Source organism: Bos mutus, chromosome 5 (assembly GCF_027580195.1).
Source record: "Bos mutus isolate GX-2022 chromosome 5, NWIPB_WYAK_1.1, whole genome shotgun sequence".
NCBI classification, from domain to species: Eukaryota; Metazoa; Chordata; class Mammalia; order Artiodactyla; family Bovidae; genus Bos; species Bos mutus.
The window spans coordinates 21,415,893-21,430,898 of NC_091621.1; the positions used below are offsets into that span (position 1 = coordinate 21,415,893).

At 41.1% G+C, this 15,006-nt stretch overlaps 1 long non-coding RNA gene across 1 annotated transcript in view; it reads right to left on the reverse strand.

Moving 5' to 3' along the window:
* LOC138987909 (uncharacterized) overlaps window positions 1-15,006 on the reverse strand; it is a 56,070-nt gene that overhangs the window by 24,675 nt on the left and 16,389 nt on the right. The window lies entirely within an intron of this gene.

Genomic DNA, 15,006 nt, shown 5'->3' on the forward strand with positions numbered 1-15,006 from the left:
AGACTTGCTAGATTCAAATTGCAGCACTCTTAACTTATTGGATGCGTGACCTTGGGTTAATTAACCTGTTTGGGTTTCCTCATCTGAAACAGAGTCATAGAAGGGTTTAACTCAGAGTTGTTTATTAGGATTTTAAAAAGGATTGTTGTAAAGAACTGTTCTGAGTACATGGTAACTGGTGGATGTTAACATGAAGACAAAACAGAAAACTTTTGGCACATGTCATTCAAGAAATGGGCGGAAACCCATACCTTCTCACAGAGGGTTCAGCCTTTTGCTTCACTGGACAACACAGCATATTAAGAATCTACTATGTGTATGTTCATAACTATGTCCTTGCTGAATGGACAGAAGTCTTCGGAAGGGCTCTCAAAGGTGTTTATAGTTAGTTGAAGAAACTGCATACATAAAATAATGCTCAATAGAAAACTATATATGTACTCTTGTGTTGTTAACATTATGTGTTGGGCATTGGATTAGTGTCTGCCCTCACGGAGTTTATAGTTCTGCAGAGAATACAAACCTTTGACAAGTGTGCAGAATATTTTGAAAGACTAGTACAGATTAATTTGGGATCTCAAAATCAGGAATATCAGCGTAGTCTTCTGTGGTTCAGGATATTATTGAAGTTAGTATTCAGAGGCAATGAAAAAGCTCAGTGGTAGAAACAGAACTTAAAATGGGCCTTGTTGGCTGGAAAGGTTTTGGATGGGTCCAAAGGATATTGGAGGGTATTTCAGGTAAAGACAAATAATGTGAGCAAGGCATATCTCTTGAGATACCAGGAAACTGATAGAGTAGATTTCAACATGTTTTATAAAGCAAGGTTGACAGTAAAGGATTGAGGCCAACTCATGAAATTCCTTGAAAGCTAAGCAGAATAATTTAGATTTGAGGTGGCAGAAGTCTGGAGTGATTATTTTTAGTAGTAAATTATGAAACTAAAGATAAACGAGTTATAAGCAGGATAAAGTGGAAGGAATATAGAGTAGGGAAGCTAAGACAGGAGGCTGTTGCCATTTTTCTGCTGTGTGGTCATGGTGAAGGCTTGTTAAGCTGGGCATGCTCACATTTGGAAAGGATGATTAGATTTTGGATACTATGGGTGGAGGCAAAGAACTGAACAACACATTGTGTCTGGATGATGAATACATGTGTGTCAACGCTGTCAAAAGGTTAATTGTGAAAAGGAATCTGATACAATTAGTGTAATGATTAAATTTATTTGGAAATCTTAGGCTCTAATGTATCTATAGTAGTGTAGTGCTCATGCTCAATCATGTCTGACTCTGTGCGAGCCCATTGACTGTAACCTGCCAGGCTTCTCTGTCCATGGGATTTTTCAGGCAAGAATACTGGAGTGGGTTGCCATTTCCTTCTCCAGGGAATCTTCCTGACCCAGGGATCCAACCCATGTCTCCAGGGTTTCCTGCATTGGCAGGAAGATTCTTTTACCACTGAAAATGTATCTGTATATACTGTAGAGCAAATAACTATTTGAGGACCATTAGAATATCTGTACCACTATAACAAATGATATCAGCTGTGGTGGAGGATAATGTGGTCCACTGTGCAATGAATCAGCAGTGGGGGGTGCCAGCTTATGGGAACAAGGTGGTGTGAATTATAATGAAAGTATTAGCTGATTTCCAGATGGTGGTAGTGATAGAGTGTCTCCTGCACTTGCCAATGTAGGAGACATAAGAGACCTGGATTCGATCCCTGGGTCAGGAAGATCCCCTGGAGAAGGAAATGGCAACCCACTCCAATAGTCTTGTCTGGAGAAGCCCATGGATAGAGGAGCCTGGAGGGCTACAGTCTATGGGGTTGCAAAGAGTTGAACACAACTGAAGCGACTAAGCACATAAACTTTGTTGTAAGCATCACTGTGACGCCTAGTCAAATTTGTCAGGTTAGGCACTTAATTCCAAGTAGGTTCCATATATACAAAAAATACAAAAATATTGTTAATTGGAAGTAGTTCTGATTGCACATCAAAGGCAAACTTCAGCATTTGCTTTAAAATGCATACAGTAAGCATGACACTGGGATTGGGCAGTTAATGGGCATACCCGTGTATTTTAGGGAATTCCTTAGACAGGACTCCCTGCTTTCACTGCAGGGGCCCAGGGTTTGACTCCTAGTCAGGGAAATAAGGTATCACAAGTGCCACCTGGGGCCAAAAAAACGCCAAGCAAACCAAGTGTATTTCTTAATTTGCATATTACAAATTTTATTTTGAAACATGTTAGGCGGGTTGCTTTTTAATTTGAAACTTTGTTCAATAAATTGTGTTCCAGGCTTCTCTGGTGGCTCAGCAGTAAAAAAAACAAAAAATCTGCTTGTCAATGCAGGAGACAGGAGTTGGATCCCTGATCTGGGAAGATCCCACATGCCAGGGTAACAAGGACGCCCCGAGGTGACGACCACTCAGCCTGCGCTCTACAGGCGGGCAGCAGTAACCATTGAGCCCACCTGCGGGGATTACTGAAGCCCATAGTATGCGCAGAGCCTGTACTCTACTACAAGAGGAGCCACAATGAGGCCAGGCATGGCAACTAGAGAGTAACCCCCGCCCCCTGCAACTAGCGAAAAGCGCGCGCAGCAATAAAAGACGCAGCATAGTCAAATAAAAAAATATTTTTAAAAAAACTGTGTTGTGTCCCATCACCAATACTACATAGAATAGAAATGAAAAGCCACTATTATGTAATCTTTAACTTGCAAAGAGATTCTCTGGATGAGAGGATGTTATCAGAGTTACATTGTGCTGCTTTAAAGGTAGAGAATACTTATTGTTCCCAAAAGCAGTCATATACATGGATGTCCCTTGTGTGTGGTTTGGAGTCTGGACCTTAGCCTTGTGCCTCTCATGAAGGGATCAAAGCCGGCGCAGAGGCAGTCTCAAGTCTGAACACACTCAGTTCCCCCATTCCTTATTTTTCTTATGTGGTCTGGATTTCCAGGAGGGTGATGACTAACAGTACTGCTAGATTTACGTAAAAGTACAGGACACTAGCTATATTCCAAGTTCAAACAATTTTAGTATAGGGGACATACATATACTAAAAAAGTATTCGTTTATCGGAAACTCGAATTAGACGTTCTGTGAATCTTAATTGGCAGCCCCTGCTTATTTTTTCTTCGCACCGATTTAACTTCACAGAAAAGTCTCAAAATGGGAGGCAAAAGAAATTCGCCTGGCCCCAAAGAAGATGGAGCTCAGGGTAGTCGGCCTTTTCCCAAACTTGGCCTTTAAAAAAAAAAACAAAACCCACCCACAAGTCTCAGGAGCCTGCGCATTAAAGCGGGCAGTGCAGCAGCTTTCCCGCCGGTTTTCTGCGGAATGTGGCGCAGCGGCCACGCCGCGGGGTGGAGCGCATGTTGCGGTGTCCTTGCCGGATGCGAAAGGAGGTGCCAGAAACTTTAAACCTCAGCCAGAGTACAACGTGTCCACTTAGACGGCGGTAAGTGCCGCCATTTTCTTTGCGGACAAACACCGGGAGAAGTTAGCGGCCCCACTTTGCCCCGTTAAGCGGCTTGGGGAGCACAGCCCGCGGCCTCAGCACTTTGGTGACGTGGAATCCGGGTTCCCCCTTTGGGGGCTGATTTCTAGTGACACGTCTAATTTTGCCAAGGCGGGGAAAGGGACGCCGCTTCTGCCCCGGATGTAAGATGGCGGCGCGGGGGGGGGGGGGGGCGGCCTGCGGGGCGGTCACGTGGTGGGGAGTAGCGCGCGAGCCTCCTTAAGTGATCTCTATGGTTCGTCCGACTCACTGGAGCAGCGGAGCGCGAGACGGGGCGTGTGTCCGCGGGCGCCGGGCTCCCGTCGCTGCCACCCATCCCACAGCCCGGCCCGGTTTCAGTTTTACGGGGCTTTTGTTTGTCTTCTTCTCGCCTCCTGCAGAGGGGCACGGGATTTCCCCGAAGGGTACTGAGGAGCGGGTGGCCTGAGGACTTCCGGGCTGTGCCTGGGTTTTCTGGTCGCGTTGCCGGAGCCGCTGTCCGCCTCTACAGGAAGCGCCCCGGGCGTTCTCCCGCGCGGAGAGCCGGTCCCGCGCGCGTGTGCGGAGAGCGCGGCGCCCGTGGGCCCCAGCCGCCGCCCAGCCCCCACCGCTGGGCGGGGACGGGCGTGGGCGGCACATCCCGGAGACGTGGCGGGAGCGCGGTAGAGACGGCTCGGAGCTCGCGACGGGCGAAGCGCGGGAGCGCTGCTCGCTGCCTCACTGGAATGGTCCGGGTCCCGCAAGCGCCGGCTGCGCTTTTGCCGCCCATTTCCTGCTGTCGAGTGGCCTGGGGGACGGCGTCCCCTCGGGGCGGCGGAGGGAGCGGCTGCCTGCGCCAGGACCCCTGCGCATCTTGTCTCTCTCCAGAGCGCTGGTTACGTAGAGGACCCCGGCTCGGCCTCCCCCGGTCGCCGGCGCCGCGAAGATGCCGGGAGCTCCCGGGGCGCGCCCGGTGCGGCCGAGCGGCGCGGCGCTGGGCGGGGTCTGCAGGCGCGGCGCGGCGGGGAAGAGCAGGGGCGCGGGGTCGGCGGCGGCGGCGGTCGAGGAAGGACGGAGGAGCACCGGAGTCGCTTCGCTCGCCTCAGCGTGGTCCGGTGCCTCCCCGACACCATGGCCCTGGCTGAGGTAGTAGTTTGTGCTGTTGGTCGGGTTGTGACATTGCCCGCTGTGGAGATAACTGCGCAAGCTACTGCCTTGCTAGTGCTGGTGATGCTCAGCGCCGCGGAGGACAATGGCTGGGAATCCCCTTTGTTTTCCGGGGCGCGGGGGCAGCCCGCGGAGCCCCAGTCTCAGCGGCCGCCACGGAAACCGTTAGTTGTATGGTTTCTCGGAGGGAGGAAGGAATTGCGGGGACAGGGGCGGACAGGGACGTTTGTAAGGCTGGGGGAAGACCTAAATCTCTGGATTCGCTATTTGCTGTTGAAGGAAGGAATGTAATTGAGTAATTGACACAGATAACTTTACCATCCTAAATAATTTGAACGCTTCTTTCAGTAGTTGATGCACGATTTAGTTAGTGCGTATTTTGCTTCATTCTTTATGAATCGGATTTGTGTGAGGTACCTCGTGCAGAACCGGCATGGGGGTAGAATAGTCGACCCATTAAAGTTTATGCCTTAACATTTCGATTTTGTTTATTTGGTATGTTCCCTCTGTAAATCTAAGAGTTTTCAAAATGTAAACCCGAAGCAATTAAAAGTTTCTGTTTAAACTTTGTTTTGCAACTCCTTGAATGAGAAGATTGAATTTATAGTCAAACGCTCTGTTGAGGTTTTTTTTTTTTTTTTTAATGTATGAGGCAAATAAATTCTTTTAACAGTATGCTGTGTTGTTTTTTTGTTTTGTTTTTTAGTTTACCTGTGGGGGCTCGTTGTATGGTGGTGGTGGTTTTTGGCCTTTGATTCTCATGCTATATAGTCGTTGCTCATCAGTGTGGGGGGAAAGGATCCAGGTAGGCGCTAAAAGTGTGGTTCGTGGATACTTTGAGTTTAAAATCTAATATTTTCCATTTTAATTTGTGAGGGACCACTATTCCCTCAGTTTTTAATAAAGAAAACGTAGTTTGGAAAACTAATGAAATGACTTGGTATTTACTGCGAGATCTGGGTAAAAAATGATTGTACTTTTAAAATTTTAATTTCACTGAGAAAAATTAGTGGTAAATTTTAATATTTTCCTTAAAAACAGATCTGGTTTTGATTTGTGTAGAATAATTAACTTTGAATGGTGTAATCACAAGCATTCTATGGTTTAATTTTGGATGCATAATTGAGAAAAATAAGGCAGTTCTTTGCCTAGAAAAAGGCACATTTAAGGAGAAAAATTTTTAAGCCAACTGAATCCTCTTAGTCCCCTCCAGCAGGAGTTTGGTGCTTTCGTAATTCAAAAGTGATCTAATAAGTGTGTCTTGATTTAGTTTGGTTTAGCTTTGAGAGATAACCTTACTCAATCTGATCTGGTCTGGATGGAGCTGCCTTATTGTGGGAAGGACAGGAGAGAACCTTATATTGAATCTTAAAGCGCATAAAATATTTGAACATTGGCTTTTTGAGTTTGCTTACTTTTGATATCAAAGGGCAAAGTAAGTTTAGATTTTATTAAGTGCCAGTTCTTTTAAAGGATGAAAATCTCTGGGTGCTATGTAAAATCTTGATTTACGGGGAAGCTAATAAAATTCTAATTTTCATTTCCCAGAACAGTTCATCCAGGCAACCAAGGTAATCCTCATCCCACAGGTCTTCATCTTTCCCATTATACTGTAGAACATTTTATGGGTGATCAACAGTTGTTAATTTGTACCCAAAAGTGTTACCGATTCTGCCAGTAATTTATTGAACTTGAATAGATCAGCAGGTAGGAAGTTGAAGTGGATGTACAAAGTATTCATAGTTTATCTTTTGCTTTTAAAGTAAATTTCATCCCACATAGTAGGAACATTTTGAGTTGTTGGATATAAAGTACTTCCATATGTTTTTCTTGTTGGCTAAATTACAAAGAAGATACTGCCCCCAGCCAACTTGTTTTTAGTACCATAGTTATATTTCTACCCTAATCTCTAGTTTTAAAAATTAGCCTTTCATGAATTTCACTTTATTATTTCTGTACATTGATGAAAATTACCTGCTGAACATTTTTACTATTGACAGTTTACTACGAAGATGAATTTGTCTTATAAAAAGTACAACTTTGCAATCGATACTTTTGACAGTTACTTGGTGCAATTAACTTTTTTGTTGATCTGTTGTCAAACACTTATTAATTTGTAATAGCAAAAAGCCAGTGATGGGAAAGAATAAAGCAGTATTTTGGGTGTCCTCAATGAGTGCCAGACCAAAGGAAAGCTGAGTTATGGTAATAACATTTTAATAAATGTTGTTTCAAATTATTGGAAATATAGCTGTTAATTTTGCATATGAGACACCTGGAGAAGATTCTTGGGGAAGAGTTCTGTCTTATGCCTTAAAGTCAGAATTCCTGATTCTTAATCTTACATATAAAAATTTTGTTTATAAGCTATTTAAACATGAAATTGCCTTTTGGTAGGTGAGCCAGGGTGCACATAAGACATTGCATCTTGTGGAGTGGGCTCAGAAGAATTTTTGCCAGAGGAACCTGATAGCCGAGATTAGCTCTTCAGTGTGTGGAAACTAGGTGCCAAGAAGACTTCGATTTCTTCATTAACTACCCACTCTTTCTCCCTCTTGTGTGTTATACCCACTACCTCCATAGTGTGGGGTGGAAGAAACGGATAAGAGATACTACTTTACTTCCCCCAAATTAAGACTCCTTTCTGTAATTTCTGTAACAAAAGAAAAATAGGACAGTCGTCTTCAAAAGTGAATTAGGCCAGATCGGTAATACCCAAGAGGAGAATGATGACCATTGTCATAAAATCTAAAATGTAATTGAAGCCACTGATAGCTAGCTGATTCAGATAGAAATATTAAAACCACTCAAATGATTGTCTAACGCAGTTCACCAAGTATTTTTGTTAGAATATCACTCTGAGGCACTGTGGGAAAAGCACACTAATTGGCTGGATCACTGCCACAAAGGTCAGTGCAGCTAGAAAAGATAGGACCCCAAGTACTTAATAATCAAAATATGGGCAGGAGAGAAGCATTAGTGACCTAGGTTACCTTTTGAGACCTGGCGGGAAAAAAGTGGGTAAAAGAGCTGAGGGGAGAGAAGTACGGAGCACTTAGATAACTGTAACTTAGAGGTTTTGATGTTTGTTGCCTCTAATAGTCATTCTAAAAGTGCAATTGGAGTCTTCAAGGTGAGCATTACAATTGCGGCTTATTCTCAGTGATGCTGACTGGCTTACATTTTAGCCATGTATTATCTGCTGTAATATGTGCCGATGTTACCCAAATTTGTTTAAGAGAAACACTTAGTTTTACACGGAATAGAGTGCTTTTTATAATCTGAAGTTGAGAGTTATTTATATTTAGATTTTCACTTTACAGTTAGCTTTCTTTAAAAGCACTGTTGTTCGATACAGCAATGGAATTGTGCCTACACAAACTTCTGGACACTAAATTTGTGAATAGGATCCTTTTAAACTGTACATGTGATGCCCAACAGTAAAGATTTGGTTATGAACAAACCAACCTAGGATAGGAGTCTCATGTTGACTTTACAGGTAAGTTCCTAATTCTTTCTTCTTTTTCCACCTCAGCGCTTTCTGAAAATACACCGTTTGCCTTTAGCTGGGTTTCAAATTTTGTTAGTTCTGTTATAATTGAGAGTGTCTTATCATGAAGGTCAACGTTTCTCAGAGGCCAAATAGTGTCAAATGTCACAGAAAAGTAAACAAGGAACTAAAAAGTGTCCACAGACAGTTGCAACTTAGATCATCCATGTAGTTGTAACCCTGTGTTCTCTTTTATAAATAAAAAATCCCTTTGAACTTGAACAAAAAAGTATTAAGATTCAGAGGTTGCTATTTCAATATTCTGCACACAATATACTTTAAAGGCCTTATTAAACAGAAATGTGCTAAAAGATAAGATACAAGGCCTGTGCTAATCATAGTTGTAGTGACACTATTACCCCCAAATGATGGCAGAAAGACCTGAGTGAGCTCTAAAATATGTAAGTCAATGGAAACCTTTTTCTATTTCTTTAAAAAATAACTTTGCATTTGTTTAATAAGACCAGGTTAATTGTCAGTGAGAATAAAAATCCTATATGCCTTTAATTTTTTTAGTGACTGAAACTCATGCAGAATATATATATTCTGGATAAATTTAACTCATTCATTTTATTAACAAATACATTGAGTGCCTACCATGTACCAGGCAACTGGGGATACCCAATAGACTAAATGAATGAACCTCCACCCTTAATGGAATGTGTATTTAAACAGGGATGCGCTTGTCTATAATGGTGACAATATGTAACACGCACTGTCTGTGGGCCTCTTGGGTTTTTTCAAATTTGAGTTCCACTTGTGTACCTACTCTAGAGCCTTGCTCCAGGACCACTGGTGTTACTGTGGTTGTGTGTATGTGTTTTCCCATTTTTAAAATAATTTTATCTGCATTTAAAAACAAAAGTCCCAGTAGAGCATCGCCAACTGTACTGTCAGACTGTGCAGTCTTTACGTTTCTCCACCAGATTAATGAGACATCACATTTTTTGATGTACCTCAGCATTGTGAGGTCAAAGAAGCAAGAGTGCACTGTGAGCAGGATATTGAGTTGGCCGTATAGATCCTGTACCTCAAGAGCAGACGTGTGGGGTTCTTTTAATGTCACAGGCAATGGAGAGCCAATTATGAGCCTTGCTGGGATGGAGTACAGAGAAGAGTCAAGCATTTATCCTGCCTTTTCCAAATTACACCTCAGGGTAACTACATAGTTGTGAGGGAAATTTTCTCATTATAAAATAATTCCAGCTTAAAAATACAGTATAATAGAAATAGGACCTCAACATTTTGCAGCAGTAATGAAATAATCAAGTGAGGCCTCAATGACTCTTCACTAAGTGAATGCTGGTGGGGAGCAGTTTAATGCATGGATCAGGCTCATAGCACCTGAACCCACTGATCAGCCTTAGCGTTACAGTAACAGAACTATAAACATTCTGTGCTTGCTGAAGTTATACCACAGAAGTGCAGAGTGCCATCCATGAAGGTCAAATAATTGAACTTGACTCTCAAACGTTTAAATCTGACTACCAGTTATAAGAGACTTAAGATACAGAGGAACATGTTAAACCACCACTGGATGCAGTTGGCAAAATCCACACTAGAAAATTCTAGAAGACAAATGACCTGGTATTTTTAAGTAAACTGCAAGAAAAAAAGAATTTATAGATTATCATGGACTTCAGAAACAATTATAGCTCTTAAAGTAAATCATTAAGCTTTCTAGTTATACATGCAACATAGGAGATTACATGAAATAGGAAATACATTAAAACCAAGAAGAGTTTACATGGGTGAGATGTGGAGAATGATGAGCTTTTATGTACTTGGTGTTATTTTCTGATGCTTTTCTTCTGGTCTCTCTGTATTTTTTATAGTTTAAGGAAAACCTTTGTGAACTAAGGGGCATATCTTCAAAGGTTCCAATATGAAGAGATGAGTGGTATCAACGTCTAACTCCTTCATGCCCATAACTGACAGCGTTCTGGATAGCACCTAAGATGTTCTGGGCTGAGCTCAGTACCTAGTGGGCCCTTTGAGGCATTTCTAACCTCACTTCTGTATCTTTTTCTTAAGTGCTCACCAATTATGACTCTTCCATTTTTTCTCTGTCCTCTTGTTAGCTCAGTCTGCATCTTGCGTATTCAATCCACTGTTTGCTTTCTTAAAATTGAGATGTGACGGACACTCTAGTTTCAGGTGTTCAACAAAGTGATTTGATGTTTGTGTGTCCTGGGCAATGATCACCACAGTAAGTTTAGTTAACATTCGTCACCACATACCATTACAGAACTTTTTTTCTTCTGATGAGAACTTTTTAGTATTTACTCGTAGCAACTGTCACATATGCAGTACAGTATTATTAACTGTAGTCAACATACTGTATATTACATCCTCATGAGTTATTGGCTTTATAATTGGAAGTCTGTACTTTGTGACACCCTTCACCCATTTTGTCCTCCCCCCACCCCCTGCCTGTGGCCATCACCAACCTCTTCTCTGTATCTCTGAGCTTGGTTTTTGTTTTCTGGTTTTTTTTGATTCCACAGATAAGTGAGATCATATTTGTCTTTCTCTGTCTTATTTCACACAACATAATGCCCTCAAGATCATTCATGTTGTCGCAGATGTCACGACTGCATTCTTATTTATGACTGAATAGCATTCCATTGTGTATACATGCCTCACCTATTTGTCCATCCATCCATCAGTGGACACTGGTTGTTTTTGCGCCTTGGCTGTTGCAAATAATGCTGCAGTGAACATGGCAATGCATATATCTTTTTCAGTTAGTGTTTGCTTTTTCATCGAGCTGCTTAAAAACACTTAGCCATCAATTGCAAAGTATAGGACTTCTTTATATCCTGACTTGATCAAAGCCAGCTGTAAAAATATTCCTGAGACAACTGGAGTAATTTAAATATTGACTGATTATTTGAAGTTAAAAGAACTGTTGACACTTGATGAAGGTATTATGGTTGTGTTTCTTTTTTCAGAATTCTTTTAGCATATACATAATGAATTTACCAATAAAAAGATATGATGTATAGAATTTGCTTTATGTTTCAAAATAATCCTGGTGTAGGAGGGGGTGTACGTATGGGTGGGAGTATGGGTGAAGATTGCTCTTGTACTAATACAGTGGAAGTTCACACATGCTTACAATGATACCATTGTTTAAATATATCTACTATAGACTGTTGTTGTTCAGTTGTGTCCGACTTTGTGATCCCATGGATTCCAGCATGCCAGGCTTCCCTGTCCTTCACTGTCTTCCAAAGTTTGCTCAAATTCAAACTTTGAGTCCATTGAGTCAGTGATGCCATCCAACCATCTTCCTCTGTCACCTCCCCCTCCTGCCCTCAGTCTTTCCCAGCATCAGGGTCTTTTCCAGTGAGTCTCTTCACTCTCTGCGTCAGGTGGCCAAAGTTACTGGAGCATCAGCATCAGTCCTTCCAGTGAATATTCAGGGTTGATTTCCTTTAGGATTTACTGGTTTGGTCTCCTTGTTCTCCAAGGGACTCTCAAGAGTGTTCTCTAGAACCACAATTCAAAGGCATCAATTCTTCCGTGCTCAGCCTTCTCTATGGTCTAACTCACAGCCCTACATAACTACTGGAAAAGCCATAGATTTGACTATGCAGACCTTTGTTGGCAAAGTGATGTTTCTGCTTTTTAATACACTGTCTAGGTTGGTCATAGCTTTTCTTCCAAGGAGCAAGCGTCTTTTATTTCATGGCTGCAATCACTGTCCGCAGTGATTTTGGAGCCCAAGAAAATAAAGTCTGTCACTGTTTCCACTTTTTCCCCATCTATTTGCCATGAAGTGATGGGACCGGATATCACGATCTTAGTTTTTTGAATGTTGAGTTTAAGCCAGCCTTTTCACTCCTCTTTGACCTTCATCAAGAGGCTCTTTAGTTCCTGTTTGCTTTCTGCCAGTGGAGTGGTGTCATCTGCATATCTAAGGTGGCTGATATTTCTCCCAGCAGTCTTGGTTCCAGCTTGTGATTCATCCAGCCCAGGCTTGTGCATTATGTACTCTGCATGTAAGTTAAATAAGCCTGGTGACAATATACAGCCTTTCCCAATTTTGAACCATCCATTGTTCCATGTCCAGTGCTAACTGTTGCTTATCCTGCATATAGGTTTCTCAGGAGACAGACAAGGTGGTCTGGTATTCCCATATCTTTAAGATTTTCCACCGTTTGTTGTGATCCACACAATCAAAGGTTTCAGCATAGTCAATGAAGTACAAGTAGATGTTCTTTGGGAATTCCCTTGCTTTTTCTGTGATCCATTGGCAATTTGATATCTATCATAATTAAACCTAATAATTATGTTAGAATTCAGAAGGCATGTGTTTAGAACCTGCACTGTGAAGTACTTTGTAAAATACTTGCTTTAATGTTATTCTAATTATTAATAACATTCTATTTTAAATACTGGTATTTTGCTAGTTCCATGTCTTTTTTGAGACGTATGCCTTGTTAATAGCATACTTAAAAAAATCTGAAAAGCTTATTCTAAAGCTAAAGAAATTTACTAAAAAGAATTTAGTTTTGGCTTGAACTATGTTCTGTAAGCTTAGTCCTATTTATCATTTTAAATGATTGTGCTGTGCTTAGCCACTCAGTCGTGTCTGACTCTTTGTGACCCCTTGGACTGTAGCCTGCCAGGCTCCTCTGTCCATGGGGATTCTCCAGGCAAGAATACTGGAGTGGGTTGCCATGCTCTCATCCAGGGAATCTTCCCAACCCAGGGATCAAACCCAGGTCTCCCACACTGCAGACAGATTCTTTACCATCTGAGCCACCAGGGAAGCCCATGAATACTGGAGTGGGTAGCCTATCTTCCTGACCCAGGAATCGAACCGGGGTCTCCTGCATGACTGGCAGATTCTTTACCGACTGAACTTTTAAATGATAGCTGTAATAATTGTTCTGGCATTTTAATAGATTTTTGTGTTTCTGTTGACTTAAATGATGATTTTAGTGTTCTTTTTAACTGTCACTGTCTCTGTATTTTATCTGTAGAATACAGTGTTCCAACTAATATATGTTAACACTTAGCAGTTATGTGATCGTGCTTCTACATATATCACTATGTTTTTTAAAATTGTATTGAAGTAAATTGATTTACAAGGTTGTATTAACTTCTGTTGTACAGCAGTGAATCAGGGATATGTATGTATATACACACATACATTCTTTTTGGTATTCTTTTCATTATAATTTATCACAGGATATTGAATGTAGTTCCCTATGCTATACAGTAGGGCCTTATTGTTTATCCATTACTATAAATAAGAGTTTGCATCAGTATATCTCAACTCCCAGCCCTGCCCTCTCCTACCCTCCACTCTTGGGCAACCATAAGTCTCTTCTCTATCCGTAAGTCTGTTTCTATTTTGTAGATATGTTCATTTCTGTTGTGTTTTAGATTCCACATATAAGTGATTGCATATGATAAATACCATAAATATTGTCTTTTTCTTTCTCTCTTCACTTCATACGATAATCTCTAGGTCTATTCATGTTGCTGCAGCTGGCATTCATTCATTCTGCTTATGGCTGAATAGTATTCCAATGTCTGTGTGTGTGTGTGTGTGTGTGTGTCTACACACCACATCCTCTTTATCCATTCATCTCTATGGACATTAGGTTGTTTCCATGTCTTGGCTACTGTCACTACTTCTGTAGGAACATGTAGGGGAGGCAAATAGATCTTTTCAAGTTGATATATACTGAGGAGTGGGATTGCTGGATTATATGACAGCACTATTTTCAGTTTTTTGAGGAACTTTTAACTGTTTTCCATAGTGGCTGCAGAAGTTTTACATTCTTACCAACAGTGTAGGAGGGTTCCCCTTTCTCCACATTCCTTCCAGCATTTGTTATTTGTAGACTTTTTAATAATGGCAGTTCTGACCGATGTGAGGTGATACCTCATTGTATTGAACAGTTTTGATTTGCATTTATCTAATAATTAGTGATGCTGTCTGAGCATCACTTTTCATGTGCCTATTGGCCATCTGTATATATTCTTCAGAGAAATGTCTATTTAGGTCTTTTGCCCATTTTTTGATTGGCTTGTTTGGTTTTTTTGTTATTGAGTTCTGTGGGTCGTTTCTATATTTTGGATAATTAAGCCCTGAAAATATTTTCTCTCATTCTGTAAGTTTTCTTTTCATTTTGTTTATGGTTTCCTTTGCTGCAGATAGTGTTATTATTAATCTAGTAATCTGAATGATTTAACAGGGTTATTCTTGATTTGGATACATTAGCACACTGAAAAAGGTAAAAAAAAAAATTATAGCCAACAGTTTGTTTTGGGTTTGAAAAAACAATGATTTTGCATTTTACTAGCATAGAAATGATGTTATTGAATATCTACTATGTGCCAAGGATATACACATGTAGAATGAATAGTATAATACTGAAGGGAAAAGGTTTATTAAAGCATTATTGTACAAATAAACTCTTTAAATTTAGAAAGATCATCACTGTTATATAGGATGTATACTTTAAAAAACAAAACCTAATGGCTTTTTAGTTTAGTACCTCCTGCTCTGAGCATACTTAGTGAACCACCACTGGTTTCCCCTGCTATCCAAAAGCAGAGCTTTCCTCTGAACCTTTTGCAAGCCAAAATGGTAATGGTGTAAAGCAAAGAAGCAATTTTCTCCTTTGTAAAAGTGAAAATCCTCTTCAGATTTCTTTTGATTAGCAAAAACAAGTACTAGTCAAGGCCTTTCATAATAGCAAAGGGGGGTTAATTTTACCTGTATCTGGATTCATTGGTTTGAGACTTGAGACTTAGCTATGACCTTATTTACAGTAAAGA